The sequence below is a fragment of the Anabrus simplex genome, chromosome 1 (assembly GCF_040414725.1).
Source record: "Anabrus simplex isolate iqAnaSimp1 chromosome 1, ASM4041472v1, whole genome shotgun sequence".
Taxonomy (NCBI): domain Eukaryota; kingdom Metazoa; phylum Arthropoda; class Insecta; order Orthoptera; family Tettigoniidae; genus Anabrus; species Anabrus simplex.
Window position 1 is genome coordinate 282472099 of NC_090265.1, and position 13636 is coordinate 282485734.

General features: G+C 40.3%; 1 protein-coding gene across 1 annotated transcript in view; it reads right to left on the reverse strand.

Moving 5' to 3' along the window:
- LOC136865031 (hemolymph lipopolysaccharide-binding protein) overlaps positions 1-6703 on the reverse strand; it is a 65256-nt gene extending 58553 nt beyond the window's left edge. The window contains exon 1 of the mRNA XM_067142381.2: positions 6630-6703. The gene's annotated coding sequence lies outside the window, so the exon portion shown is untranslated. The remainder of the gene's footprint in view (positions 1-6629) is intronic.
- Between the last annotated feature and the right edge of the window lie 6933 nt (positions 6704-13636).

The window sequence follows — 13636 nt, forward strand, 5'->3', positions numbered from 1 at the left end:
TAATAATAATAATAATAATAATAATAATAATAATAATAATAATAATAATATCCTACGTTTGCTCTTATGCGTGGATCTTCAAATTGGTCGTAGCGGAGCAACTGCTCTTTTGACTTTATTAGTACGACTCGTCACGTCTGTGACTCCCTTCATCCCGGCTTACAATGCTTTATAAGGAGCAGCATTGCTTGACATGGTCAATATGTATCCGAACTAGTTTCAGCCTGGAATTATTTCAGTGGTTAAGGAGAGTCTCGTTTACAATCAAAGCAAGTATATTTGTTTAAATGACTGTTAATTCATGATCATAGTCTCGGGACCACCACAGATACGTGACTCTTCATTTCAGAATCCCAAATGTATTGGCCGGGAATCGAATAGACACCACCAAGACCAACTACAGTATATCATACTTTAATGCAGCTATCGATATTAGCTAAAATGGCGACGCGATCGGTTTGTTCAAGTGTAAACTTGAGCATGTGCGAAGTATCAGTTTAGTTCTTTCTGTTCGTTTGATTTGATTAGGAAACGTTAGTGTAGTGATGCATTTATTGAAATTTGGTTTTAAAACTATTGTGATATATTAGGACGTGTCGATCGTTTTATATGTCTGGATGTAATTCATATTACAGCAGATGCACTCACATTCAGATCAAGTGTACTTAATGCACCGTGATGATCTCGTAGTTACAAATACTGTATTAGGGTGCATAAAAATATTCGAGGTTAAACTTGTCAACCGAGAGGATGTTTTCCGTGTACTAAATGAGCTATTTTTTTCGGATAAGGCCATATGTCTGTGTTGGTGCATATCCTAGTACATTTGTTAATTAATATTTCTTTTGAGGTTTTTAAAAGTGAGGTTATAAAAAGAGATAAAGCTATTTATTTTATCTGTGAATGAAGATTATATGCTGCCATTGATGCTTTCACGGCCCATACTTATAGACTCTTTGCTAAATTAGAGGACAAATTATCAACTGATATACTGTCACTTACAGTACGTATTTACGTTGCCAACGATTTTGGTGTTAAAGTGCTTTATACGAAAATACATATCCCACCAGAGAACTTCACCCGGGGAGAAGACATTGACCATATCATGGTGGTAATTTTAACTTGTGTTCCATTTGACTCTCTGCTCCTTATCTTTAAGCCTATTTGTTTGGTTTCTATTTCTAGATCAACACAAAGATTAGCAAGGTAAAGTAAATAATAATAATAATAATAATAATAATAATAATAATAATAATAATAATAATAATAATAATAATAATAATAATAATAATAATAATAATAATAATAATAATAATAATAATAAGCAGAAGAAGAACAAGAATTTTCTACGTTTGCCACTTACTATTGGTGTCGCGATGCAAACTGTGTTGCACATTGGACTTGGCCATGTTTTATGACCGGATGGCCCTTTTGACGCCAAACCTACGTGGAGGAGTCTATTTTATATTGCATGTTTCTGTGGTGGTTGGTAATGTGGTGCATTGTGTATAAGAATAATGTATTCGGGCAAACACAAACGCCCAGTCCTTGTGGCAGAGAAATTAACCAAACTCAGAGAAAATGCCCACCCGACGGGGAATCGAACCCAGTGATTTCTAAAACGAAGGCCTCGACGCTGACCATTATATGTATGAATTCGAAGTGATAACTGCTGAATTCAGGGTATGAATATGGATGGTGGAGCACCTACTGCGTGAAATGTGTTCAGAACAACGGTGAATATAGCAAAATTGTTTTTGCATGGCGTGGATGAAGTCTAATTTACAAGAGCTAAAATCAAGGAATAAGTGTAGGAGGTAGAGTATTTCCTAACTCCATCGACTGAAGAACTTCACCAAAAACTTGCACTAAAGCATTTTCAAGTACAGTGGTTCTGCTTTCTTTCTCCACGTCACTCTCAGTTTGCGTTCAAAGAAATGAAGGTAACACTTGTATATCATTTTTATTCAACGCTCTACTGCATGTTGATCAAGCTGAAGTTGAGATAATCGATGGAGGTTAGAAACATTCTACCATCTACCAAACCTCCTCTCCTTAACACATTTTTTATGGACACAGACCAACCCTAAGGGTTATATTCTGTTGGGATATATTTTCCCGTTACTCTTATTTTTTTTGGAAAATAATCTACAGCATACGGTATCCCGGTGAGAATGCTCTAAACTATATCCGTTAGAAGACACGTTGGAGGCGAACTCTTTATGTGTGCTGCCAAGTGTTACTGCATTCGTTTTAACATGGTATTTTCAGAGTTTTCATAACAGTTGGTTTGCATTACTAAACCAGTTCATAGTTATCAAGGCAATTTTGAGAAAAACCTGTGCTTATTAATTAATTCTAAGTAAATATTAATAAATTGTAATAGTGATATTGACATGCAAGAATAGTTCGAATTTATACTTTATCCTAAACGAGCTAAAAGCACCATCGAGGAATATTGTCCACAAAAATCAGTTAGATAAAATATCTTGTGTACCTGAAGACTTATATTAAGGTATTTCATGGGAAAGCTGAATACAGGCTCTAAAGAGCAAATACTAAATAAATATTTTCCTAAATGAATTTAAATGAATGACTAATAGTGGTGAAACTCTGTGACTTTGATTTTATACCTTATGTGAATAAATCAATTCGCAATATTCGATTCAGAAAAAATTCAAGCATTATTTTGGCATTACATCACTTTATTCATGCGATCGACCAAAGAGGCGTTGCCGACATGCTTCGAAACACACAACACTAGTGATTCTACTGAATGGTAATAAAAATCTGAAAGAAGTAGGCCTATCTCTTCTCTATCGGTATTAAACTGTTATCAAATCAAATCAAATCAAATCCCGAACCTCATGGCAAAGGGCCTTGGCCTACCAAGCGACCGCTGTTCAGCTCGGAGGCCTGAAAATTACAAAGTATTGTGAGATCGGCACGACGAATTCCCTCGCCTGTTTTTTGGTTTCCTGGACCGACACCACTATCTCACCGTCAGATAGCTCCTCAACTGTAATCACGTAGGCTGAATGGATTTCGAATCAGCCCTCAGGTAAAAAACCCTGATCTGTCTGGAAATCTAACCCAGAGTCTCCGAGTAAGGGGCACGAACGCTACCCCTACACCACGGGGCCTGAACTCAAACACCAACATTAAAAATTCCAATCCATGTACTGTGGGAGGGTACGCCAAAACGTTTTCCATAGCTTTTTGTAGTTGAACGGATAAGAATAGATCAAGATAAATAACACTGTTTTCATTTCGGCACTACTCCTTTATTTTTTGATGTAATCACCAACCACTTAACGCTTTCACAACCGGCGTCTCGATAAACTAACAAGGGTAAGTCAAGAAGGACATTTTTTCGGTGTATTGTTTAGAATCAAACAACGGATGCCGTTGCAACTGATATATCCGATAGTTTGTAGTAACGCCAATAAGTGGTGCACAGGTGTACAAGTAGGTAAAATCAGACCCTTGGCACAGATACGTACGTGGTTTGAAAAGTTCTCGGAATGTACTAGAATTAAGTATCTTACCTCGGTGGAACTGCTTTTATTTTTCAACATAGTCTCCCTGTAGACTAATGCATTTGGTCCAGCGATGTTCCAATGCCTTGATCCCATCTCGTAAATGAGATTCCTCTAGGCCTGCAAAATACCTCTCCAATTCGGCTGTCAGTTCTTCCCTTGCAGAAAATCTCCGTCCACTGAGGAAAATTTTCAGCTTGGAGAATAGATGAAAGTCTGATGGTGCCAAATCAGGTGAATAAGGTGGATGTGGCAACAATTCGTACCCCAGTTCATGAAGTTTTTCCATGGCAATAACACGGAGCGTTGTCCTGATGAAAGATGACCTTTTTTCTTGCCAAACCAGGCCTTGTTTCGCTTATCTTTTCCTGTAGTTCGTCTAGGAGGTTTGCATAGCATTGCCCCGTTATTGTTTGGCCAGTAGGAAGATAATCTATCAGCAGAATGCCTTTTGAATCCCAGAAAACTGAGGCCATGGCCTTTCTGGCCGAACGCACTGCCTTTGCTTTCTTTGGTGGTGATGAATCAGCATGTTTCCACTGCTTTGACTGCTGTTTTGTCTCTGGGGTATAGTAGTGGACCCAAGTTTCATCTGTAGTCACAAACCGGCGCAAAAACTCTTGTTGGTTGCACTGAAAACAGGCCAGACTTTGTTCGGACATTTTCAATCTGGTGCGTTTATTGTCCAATGTCAAGAGCCGCGTCACCCATCTTACGGATAGTTTTTTTCATACCCAATCCTTCGGTTAAAATATAATATACCCGTTCAGAAGGCATCCCTACAGCTTCCGCAATCTCCCGCACTTTCAGTCGATGATCCTCCATGACCATTTTATGCACTTTTGCGATAAATTCTGGGGTCGTAACACTTTTTGGCCGTCCACTACGCGGATCATCATCCAAGCTCTCCCGACCAAATTTAAACTCGCTGGTCCACTTGGCAACAGTTGGAAATCAAGGAGCAGAGTCCCCCAGTGTGTTCTGTAAGTCGGCATGAATTTCCTTCGCTTTCATACCTTTCTTTACAAAGTATTTAATCACTGCTCGAATCTCAGTTTTTTCCATTATCACAAATCACTACGCGGGAACAACAACAAAGAGTCGTCACTACCTCACTCCTGCAGCTAGAGCACTGACGCGCCACGTGTTCACTCACAAAGCATGTGTGATTATTGCGCGGGAACCTCGTTGCTCTAGCACTGACATCTAGCGGTGATTCCGAGAACGTTTCAAACCGTCCCAGTTGCAAAACGGTGAAGTTGAACTAGTGGTCACAGTGGCCCAATTTCTGCGGGAGAAAACACGGATCCCGTCAACATTAACAGGAGGATTGTGTACATACAGAGAGAAAGAGATATCCTCCCGACCGGTGTGGAAGCGGTGCCATACGTTTGCAAAGGAACTAATGGATGTGATAGATGAAGAGGAGAGTGACTCTCCGTCAACATGACACAATTGATGTAGTTAGTGGTGTTCAACAAACAGGACACCACTTTCTATCACCCATTTACACTTTAATAAATGCTTGAGTAACTTTGGTAACTACGTTGAAAAATAAAGGAATAGTGCAAATATAAAGCCATCCTCTATATCTTCACCTGTTTACCAACAAAACAATAGTAGAATAAATTATTTTCCGTGCTTGTGCTATGATCGAATTAGGCTAACAGCTTCCAGTGTTTCGCCGTGTGCTCGGCATTCGCAAGGTGTCGATTTCTCCGAAGATCAGAAGAGAACCACTGTTTTCAAGCCAGGACATATTTTTTCTGTATTAATTATCAGTAATCACCAATTTAATTGAATCATTTGTCGTTGCGTAAAATAAATTTCTCTATTCCCTGACTATAGAAAATGGAACCCAACTCGATTAAGCATATCATAGTTCATTTTTCACTTCAACGTCCCAGAGAAATCGTCTTCCCCGCGGAGGTTCGTCATTGGTAATAACGAATGCGTCTGATGTTGAAGGACGATCATTCCTCTGCTCGTACTTCACAGATGATCATCGCACCACTTTGGAACTAGTACTACTATCAATCTCTTTCTCCCCGGTACATACACGATACATAGGCAGGTTCCGTGTTTTCTGCCTACAGAAAAATGATCCCTACACGCACCTCCTACTCTGACAGCTCGTTCGGCACCTTCATCATGTTTGTCTATCGTTGTTCCATAGTCTTTTTGCCACCAGTATGTTCACCTGTGTGCCGTCAATTGGAAGAAATACAAAGTAATGGTTACATTCCTTTGTTTCTGAACAAGGAAAACTACCTTTTGACGTAACTTTGTAAAATAGGAGTGGCTAGGGTTGTCATACCAGTAACGTAAAAATTCACGACATTTTAATGTGAAGTCTAAATATGTCTATTCACACCTGCCATTGTAGAAACAATAATAATATTAACGACTTAATTTGAGGATGGTGTATTAATTGGATTAAAATGGAATTATTTAGAACAGTTCCACATGATTTACACTTACATGACTCTTTTGAATACCGATCAATGTTAATTACTCTATATAATTGCTTGAAAGGTAGGCCCATTGTCCAAGCGAGAAGCAAATATCCACATTTACTTCGAGAAAATATTATCAAACACAAAGAATTGAAAACGTAAGCTTCAACGATACAGGCAAAGCAAAGGCATAGACAAACGGGTATTGACTATCGATTCAGAATCAAGCATACAAAACGGAGGAATCGAGTGTCATGCCACTTTTAAAGAAGACCACAAACTCTTTGCCGGAGAACACAAAATTTTGATTGAATTTGAAAGTTACTCAAATTGAAAAAGGGACACCATATTATATGCGCAGAGAGAGGATTTTAGTTTCTCTCCCGGTAATAATAAAACTTCAAGACGTTTCCAGGAAATTAAAATTTCAGGTGGGGCATCTTTCTCGAAGTTAAAATTCAGGACATTCCCGCTTTTTTAGGCAATATGGCATCCGTAACAGTGGATATGTTCTTATTTGCATAACAAAATGAATAGTTTAAGTCACTCACAGCCAAAAGTTTAAACATAGCCTGCATTGTTCTGACATTTACCAGAGACAAATAATGAAATGTCTTATAAGACTTATTTATACCTCGTAAGTTCTTCCCAGTGATGTCACAGATCTTGAAATGTTACAAGGCTTCCTGGTGGTCAGGCATTAATATACATGTTATCGAACGCGCGGGCAGCCCCGCAAACTTCAGTTGCTCTACGGATAGAGTGATAAGCTGAAGCTGTTATCAGTAGCTGACGTCTACTAACACTGGGTTCAGCCGAGGTCTTGACACCAAGAATATTGCAGTGTTGGGAACAATGGAAAGTATGGTGTAAGGCATTTGAAGTTATTATTTCATGTTTTCGAAGTGTTGGCACCGAGCTCGATAGCTGCAGTCGCTTAAGTGCGGTCAGTATCCAGTATTCGGGAGATAGTAGGTTCGAACCCCACTGTCGGCAGCCCTGAAAATGGTTTTCCGTGGTTTCCCATTTTCACACCAGGCAAATGCTGGGGCTGTACCTTAATTTAGGCCACGGCCGTTTCCTTCCCACTCCTAGCCCTTTCCTGTCCCCTCGTCGCTATAAGAACTATCTGTGTCGGTGCGACGCAAAAAAAAAAGTGTTGGCAGGTGCATGGTGAGTATAGGTATTGAATATCCACCCAGACGGTTGAGGTTAAAATCCCCGTAGATTCAAGATTAAAGACTACGTGGCGTCCGGCTTTAAACCACCAGCCAAAAAAAAAAAAAAGTGCCAGGGAGGTTGCACCAAATCACAGCTGAAGAAAGTTAGTCCGGCTTCTTACCTGAATAATCAGCATAGAAGCCTTCGGTTCAGAGGGTGCGGGGTTTGATACCCGACCGGGACGAGGAGTTCAGTCCATATAATTAATTCTTCTAGCGCGGGGGGAAATGGGTGTTGGTACACATATTCAGTTCCATCACATCACAGAAGCACGCAATAGCAAAAACGTCCATCCACATAGAGCTGGCGTAGTTTTAAAGCATCCGGCCTTAAAATTGGGTTTAATCTACAAGTAATGCCAACTCCGAATCGCTGGACAAATTGATCAATATTTAATTCTCTTCTTTGACCAAAGAAAACACGTAAAGGTTACCAGGTTTTCCACGTTATGCTCATCCTCCTTGACCACGGGTTATGTTAATGCTGTCTTGTGGTGTGTGTCAACCTCCACCTCTTTAGTATTCATTAATCTACGGTTTCTCTGTAGTGTTCTTTAGGTCCCATGTGTTTACTGTTTGTTAATTACTTCTGTCTGCCTCTAGTTTCAATATTAAATCTTTCTCCTATTTCACTGCAACATTTTTTGCAATTATATATAGGAATTACTTTAAGCTACAGTCTGGCGACCCCGACGTGGTCGCCACAACAACCTGAATTAAGGTAAAACAAACTATTGTCATTCATCACGAGCACAGATAGAAATATCGAGACTGACATGCTAACAAAACTAAATTATTTTTAAAGAGGAAACCTTATCCTCTGGTTTAACCAGTTGGAATTAGTAATTTTCGGAGTTAAAAACAACCTTGAACATGCCCACGTATAGAGTAACTATATTATAATATATACAGGGTTATTCACCTAACATGTTACACAGAAATAAGTTCTAAACCATTAAAGATATCGGTATTCCGTTTTCACATTCTACTTATTTTGATAAATATTCTAACAACTCTGTCATCTCAAAGGACATATTTTTGAACTTATAAATACCTACGTATTTAAAACACTAGGCTGATATTTCTTACCTCGAGTTTGAGAGAACGGCTGAACCGATATACATTGTAAAGCATTCTCACGAAAGCTCCTCGCCTATAGCTTTGCATAAACATTTCTTGTCGTATACTGTATTTTTAAGTTATTAAAGCAAATTGTAGCGTTCTGATAGGCCGAAGAGCTCGCCAGTACTTCAAGGCCACCTGCTAGCCCACTGTCGGCCATGTGTGTGACGTAAATTCTAAAGGGCGCACACGCATGTGCCGTCTGGTATGACGTCCCCTCGCGGTGGTCTACATAACTGAACGGTAAAAAAAAAAACAAAAAAAAAAACAACTTTTCCAGCCCGACCGGCCATTACACTGGAACGGAATTCTCTGCGGAATTTCCCGCCGGTGAATCATCAGGCATTGATAGGTATCTAATTTCAGTCAACTTTGAGTAATCCTAAAATTCAATCACTAAACGACCACTACAATAATTGCTGGTGAAGTATTGCCCTAGCCCGCAATACACTCCGTGCTTAGCGGGTTTCACAGAGTTGGAGGAACAATTTTATGGAAAGATATCGGCGAACTAAACGATTAAAAAGGACAGGCGTCTATAGGCAAACCTGTATTTATAAAGAAACTTGGTACACGTATGACTTAGTATCTGGAGTATCTGGGGTAAGACACCTCTAGCACCCCTACGGTTGGGTGTTGGTAAGGAGTAGTATATAAAAATTATCGAAAAATATTAGCGTCAAATCCATACTTTTAGGAATAGCTAAGATGAAATGTGACACACTCGATGCCGTTTAACTCCATCGGCATGGGAGTCAGAAGGCTTGAAAAAGAAAATGTCCAAAATGACACCCACAGTTCTCGGGTTCGCCAGGATAACTGGGGACAGTCCCAATGACAGGTGGAATCGTGTAGCGCAACGCATAAATACATAAAACTATCGCTTATTTTTATTAATTGTTTGAAAGGATTAGCTAATTTTCAGACAAGGACGAACCTCCACCCGAAACTATATAATCTAAAACTGAAACTTTTAATTAATCCCACAACAATAACTCTAAACCGACAAATTAGCTCATGCTTTTCAATCAACATCACAATAAAGTCCTAAAGTCCCAAAAATAAACATTGAAGATAAAACTCCGGCAACGCGTAGAGCAATTTCATATAGGTAAGGGTAAGGGTTATTCTGCCCGAAGGCAGGTCCGAACCTCCGTAGAGGCGTTCCTTAGCCCGAGTTTATGTGCGGTAGGGTGGCCAGTTCCTCTCCGCTCCTCCATTCCCTTACCCTCCACCAACAGCGCGTGGCAACCCATCCAACTCCTGACCACGCCCAATGTTGCTTAACTTCGGAGATCTCACGGGATCCGGTGTTTCAACACGGCTACGGCCGTTGGCAATTTCATATGAATACAGGTTATTTCACCTATTCATAACGAATACTGTGGGTCCTCTAGTACAGTGGTATGAGTACCACTACAGGTACGTGGGGTCGTCTCAAGGCGTACTCAAATTTATCGTAACTTGTAAATGTTTTCAGTGTGCAGTTAACACGCGAGGGGTCGCGCCTGCGGCAGTTTGCCGTACTTTTTAAATATTCGTTAATAATTTCGTTGCTAGCCGCTGTAGGGCTTAGGGCGCTCGTTTCGTCCCTCCCCTCTCTCTCTCGCCTGACGTTGATTATCGTCAGTGAATTGCCTGTTGCGTTCCGGAGTAGTTTAAGTTTTCTTTCACTCTCGCATCTGCCGCGGCAAATTGCCTTCGTGCGACCCCTCGCGTAGTGCATTCTTACGTGACTACATTTCAAAGAAAGTTTCGTAAGTAAAGTTCATGACGTTTATGGTGGATTTCAGTGAAGTGTGGTGCCGTAGTTTTATATGGAAATGTGACAAAATCATTCATCGAAATATACAAATACAAACGTTGGGGCAATTTACTCACGCGCGATCTCTCGCGCTCCTTAAAAACTCACGTAATTTTACCAGATTTTGAAAAAAAAAAATTACATTGAGAAAATAATATTGTCACTGGGTAATTATGATAGCACTAGTTGAAAGGCAGTTAAAAGAGGGTACATATTTATAAATTTTATCAGACCTGACCGCTCAATTATTTTGGCTTCTTTCGGTTTCACTGCAAAAGGAAAATAGCAGCTCATTAAAATATTAAGCACCGGGCGAGTTGGCCGTGCGCGTAGAGGCGCGCGGCTGTGAGCTTGCATCCGGGAGATAGTAGGTTCGAATCCCACTATCGGCACCCCTGAAGATGGTTTTCCCTGGTTTTCCATTTTCACACCAGGCAAATGCTGGGGCTGTACCTTAATTAAGGCGACGGCCGCTTCCTTCCAACTCCTAGGTCTTTCCTATCCCATTGTCGCCATAAGACCTATCTGTGTCGGTGCGACGTAAAGCCCCCTAGCATTCAAAATATTAAGCGGAAGCAATTTGCGTTCGCGCGACCTCTCGCCTGTTAAGGAAAGAGTGGAGCCCGGTTATTTTCAATACAATTTTCCGAACTATTCATTCTAAAATATTTGTCAGTTTGTACCTCCCACTGTATGCTTACGCATGCTGCACTGCTCTTTTTATATTTTGTTTCGAAATCAACTCATTCACTTCAATTTTCGTTCAGTAACAGTGTACAATATCAATTGTTGCATTAATAATCATGCTCGTATATATATCGTTGCTAGACAATGAAAAACTCTTAATTCCACTCACGAGAAAACAGCGTCTCTCCATCTGTCTTGTGAAGGCTTGCCGAATTGCCTGAGAAGGGAGTAGAAGACTCCAATGGTCGAATAATTAAGCTATCATTAAGCAATGAAAATTCCAGGAACAGTTCTTCAGTCATTGCTGACCGCTCAATTGTTTTGGCTTCTTCTGTAAACTTTACTCCAAAGGAAGTACGAGGTTTCGTTTGCTCAGCGATGATTATATTCAATACATTGTTGTTATTGGGAACAGGGTGGTGTAGCGGATTAGCTGGTGTCAGCAAGGGCATGCGACCTTAAATCCGCGCCTCAGTCCGTGCAGGGACCCTGAGGAAGTGGGCTAAGGGTGCGTCCAGACAGGATCCGTCTTGTCCGGCAATCCGTCTTTTCAGGCAACTGCGCTATGTGCGTCTTGAACAAACCTACCTGTGTTAATGGAGGTGGCCGCACAGAATGCGTGCGCGGCTTATCAGTCTTCTCCGCCGAGTCCGTCATCCGTCTTATTTCAAAACAGTTTGTTTCTAGACGCAGAACGGACAAGACGCAGTGACTAAAATGAGTAGAGAGCCATCCAAAGAAGACATTATTTCACGGATGTTCAAGTATCTACCGCTGTGGGATTCATCCAACAAAGATCACAAGGACCGCAATGTAATCCAACGTATCTGGCGAGATTTAGCGACAGAATTAGGAGCAGACGAAGGTATGCAAATAATGTTATTAAAATGCATTTAATTTAATATTGATACTGTATTTAATTAATAGTAAGTAATATTTCAAATTGTAATAATTCAGTATAGCAGAAGCAGAATGTATTTTTACAAAATGCAAGCACATGGAAGGTGTTTATCGTTCTATTTCTATAACAAACGGCATTGCCATGGAATTTCTCCCTCGGGACTACAAAAGTACTGTGTGAATCTCTGTCTTATCAATTTCGCTGAAGTGGTATAACGGTTGTGAGCTCTTGTTACTGGAATATGGTCCACAGATGTTGTCTCACAATCGGGCAAATTATCTGTTGATGTTACACAGTCATAAGTCATCACATTGTTATGAAGTAAGCATTCTGCTTTAACTATTGACACAGATGTTTCTACACTTGTTTCTATAGCTGTATTAAGCACTCGCCATTTGGCTGTAAGAATTCCGAAACTGCATTCGACCATTCGACGGGCTCGTGCCAGTCTGTAATTAAAAATTGTTTCTGAATCCCCCAGTGATTTTCTCGGATATGGCCTCATGACCTGTTCTATCAATGGATAAACTTCGTCGGCTACAAAAATGTACGGTGTTTTACATGTTGTTCCCGGTAAACACTCATCTTCAGGAATATTCAGGCAATTACTTTGTAGCTGATCGTACAAAACAGATCTTCTGAACACTCCACCGTCACTTTCACTACCGTAGGCACCAATATCCAACACAGTAAATTTATAGTCCGCATCACTGACGGCTAATATGTTGATGGAATAGAACTGCTTGTAGTTATAATATTTCGATCCAGATCGGGAAGGGGGGCACTTGATAGCTACGTGTTTGCCATCCAGGCTGCCTAGGCAATTGGGAAAATTCCACTTTTCCCAATATTGTTTTGCTATGGCAAGCCACGTATCAGCTCTCGCTGTTGCAATATACATACTACTTCACAGGTCCCATAGTACATCACACGTTTCCTTTACTATTTCTGCGACAGTACTTTTCCCCATGCGAAATGAGAATGCCAGTGCCCGAAACGAACTGCCTGTAGCCAGATACCTGAAACATTTTTTTCAGAGAACCTCAAGATGAAATGGCGTGGAATACGGGAATATTACAGAAAGGAACTGAAGAAACTGGAGAAACCCCGATCGGGTGACGGAGCTGATAGTCATTCAACCTCCAACTGGCCTCTTTTACCTCTGGTATCATTTTTGAATGATTCAATATCTACTCGGTCCAGGACAACAAATCTTGAGTCAACAAGGAGTGAAGATGCACTGGAGCCAGCGCAAGAAACTATTGAAAATGCTAGTAACGACTCCGTTATGGAAATCAGTCAAATAGCAGGACCCAGTTAAAACATCACACAAAACCCTAAGTCATTATCTATCGAAAAAAAAAACACTCAAAGGCAAGACCTAAAGAAAAGAAGGACCGATCTGTACTGGCAGTCCATGTTGGAGTTTGAGGCTAAAACAGTTAAGCTTCTTGAGAGGGACTTAACTGAGGATGAAGATGAAGATTTATTATTCTTTAAAAGCATGTTAAAAGATTTCAAATCACTTCCGAGAGAGAGATGAATGTTACTAAAGCTTAAATTTCAAGAGATGCTGTACAAGGAAATTACCGGTGGTTCAGTAGCTGACGGATTAAATCAACAACAAAACTCCACGTCGCCAAGTACAACATTATCAACATGGAGTGAACAGACTGACACTAGTATGGGTGACTACCAGGCACAGTTCCCTTTTATTAATAATGAATAACTCACAGTGAATTGCCATTATTTTGTATCTATCTGTACCTAATTTTTTAAAATAAAATGTCAATGTTAGTGAAACTCTAAAGAAAAGTCTTACCTTAATTTAACTACTAGCCTTTCCTCCGTAGAAATTGGATCACGGTAATTTAATTTCATTTTTGACAGTGTCTCGAGTACTCTCA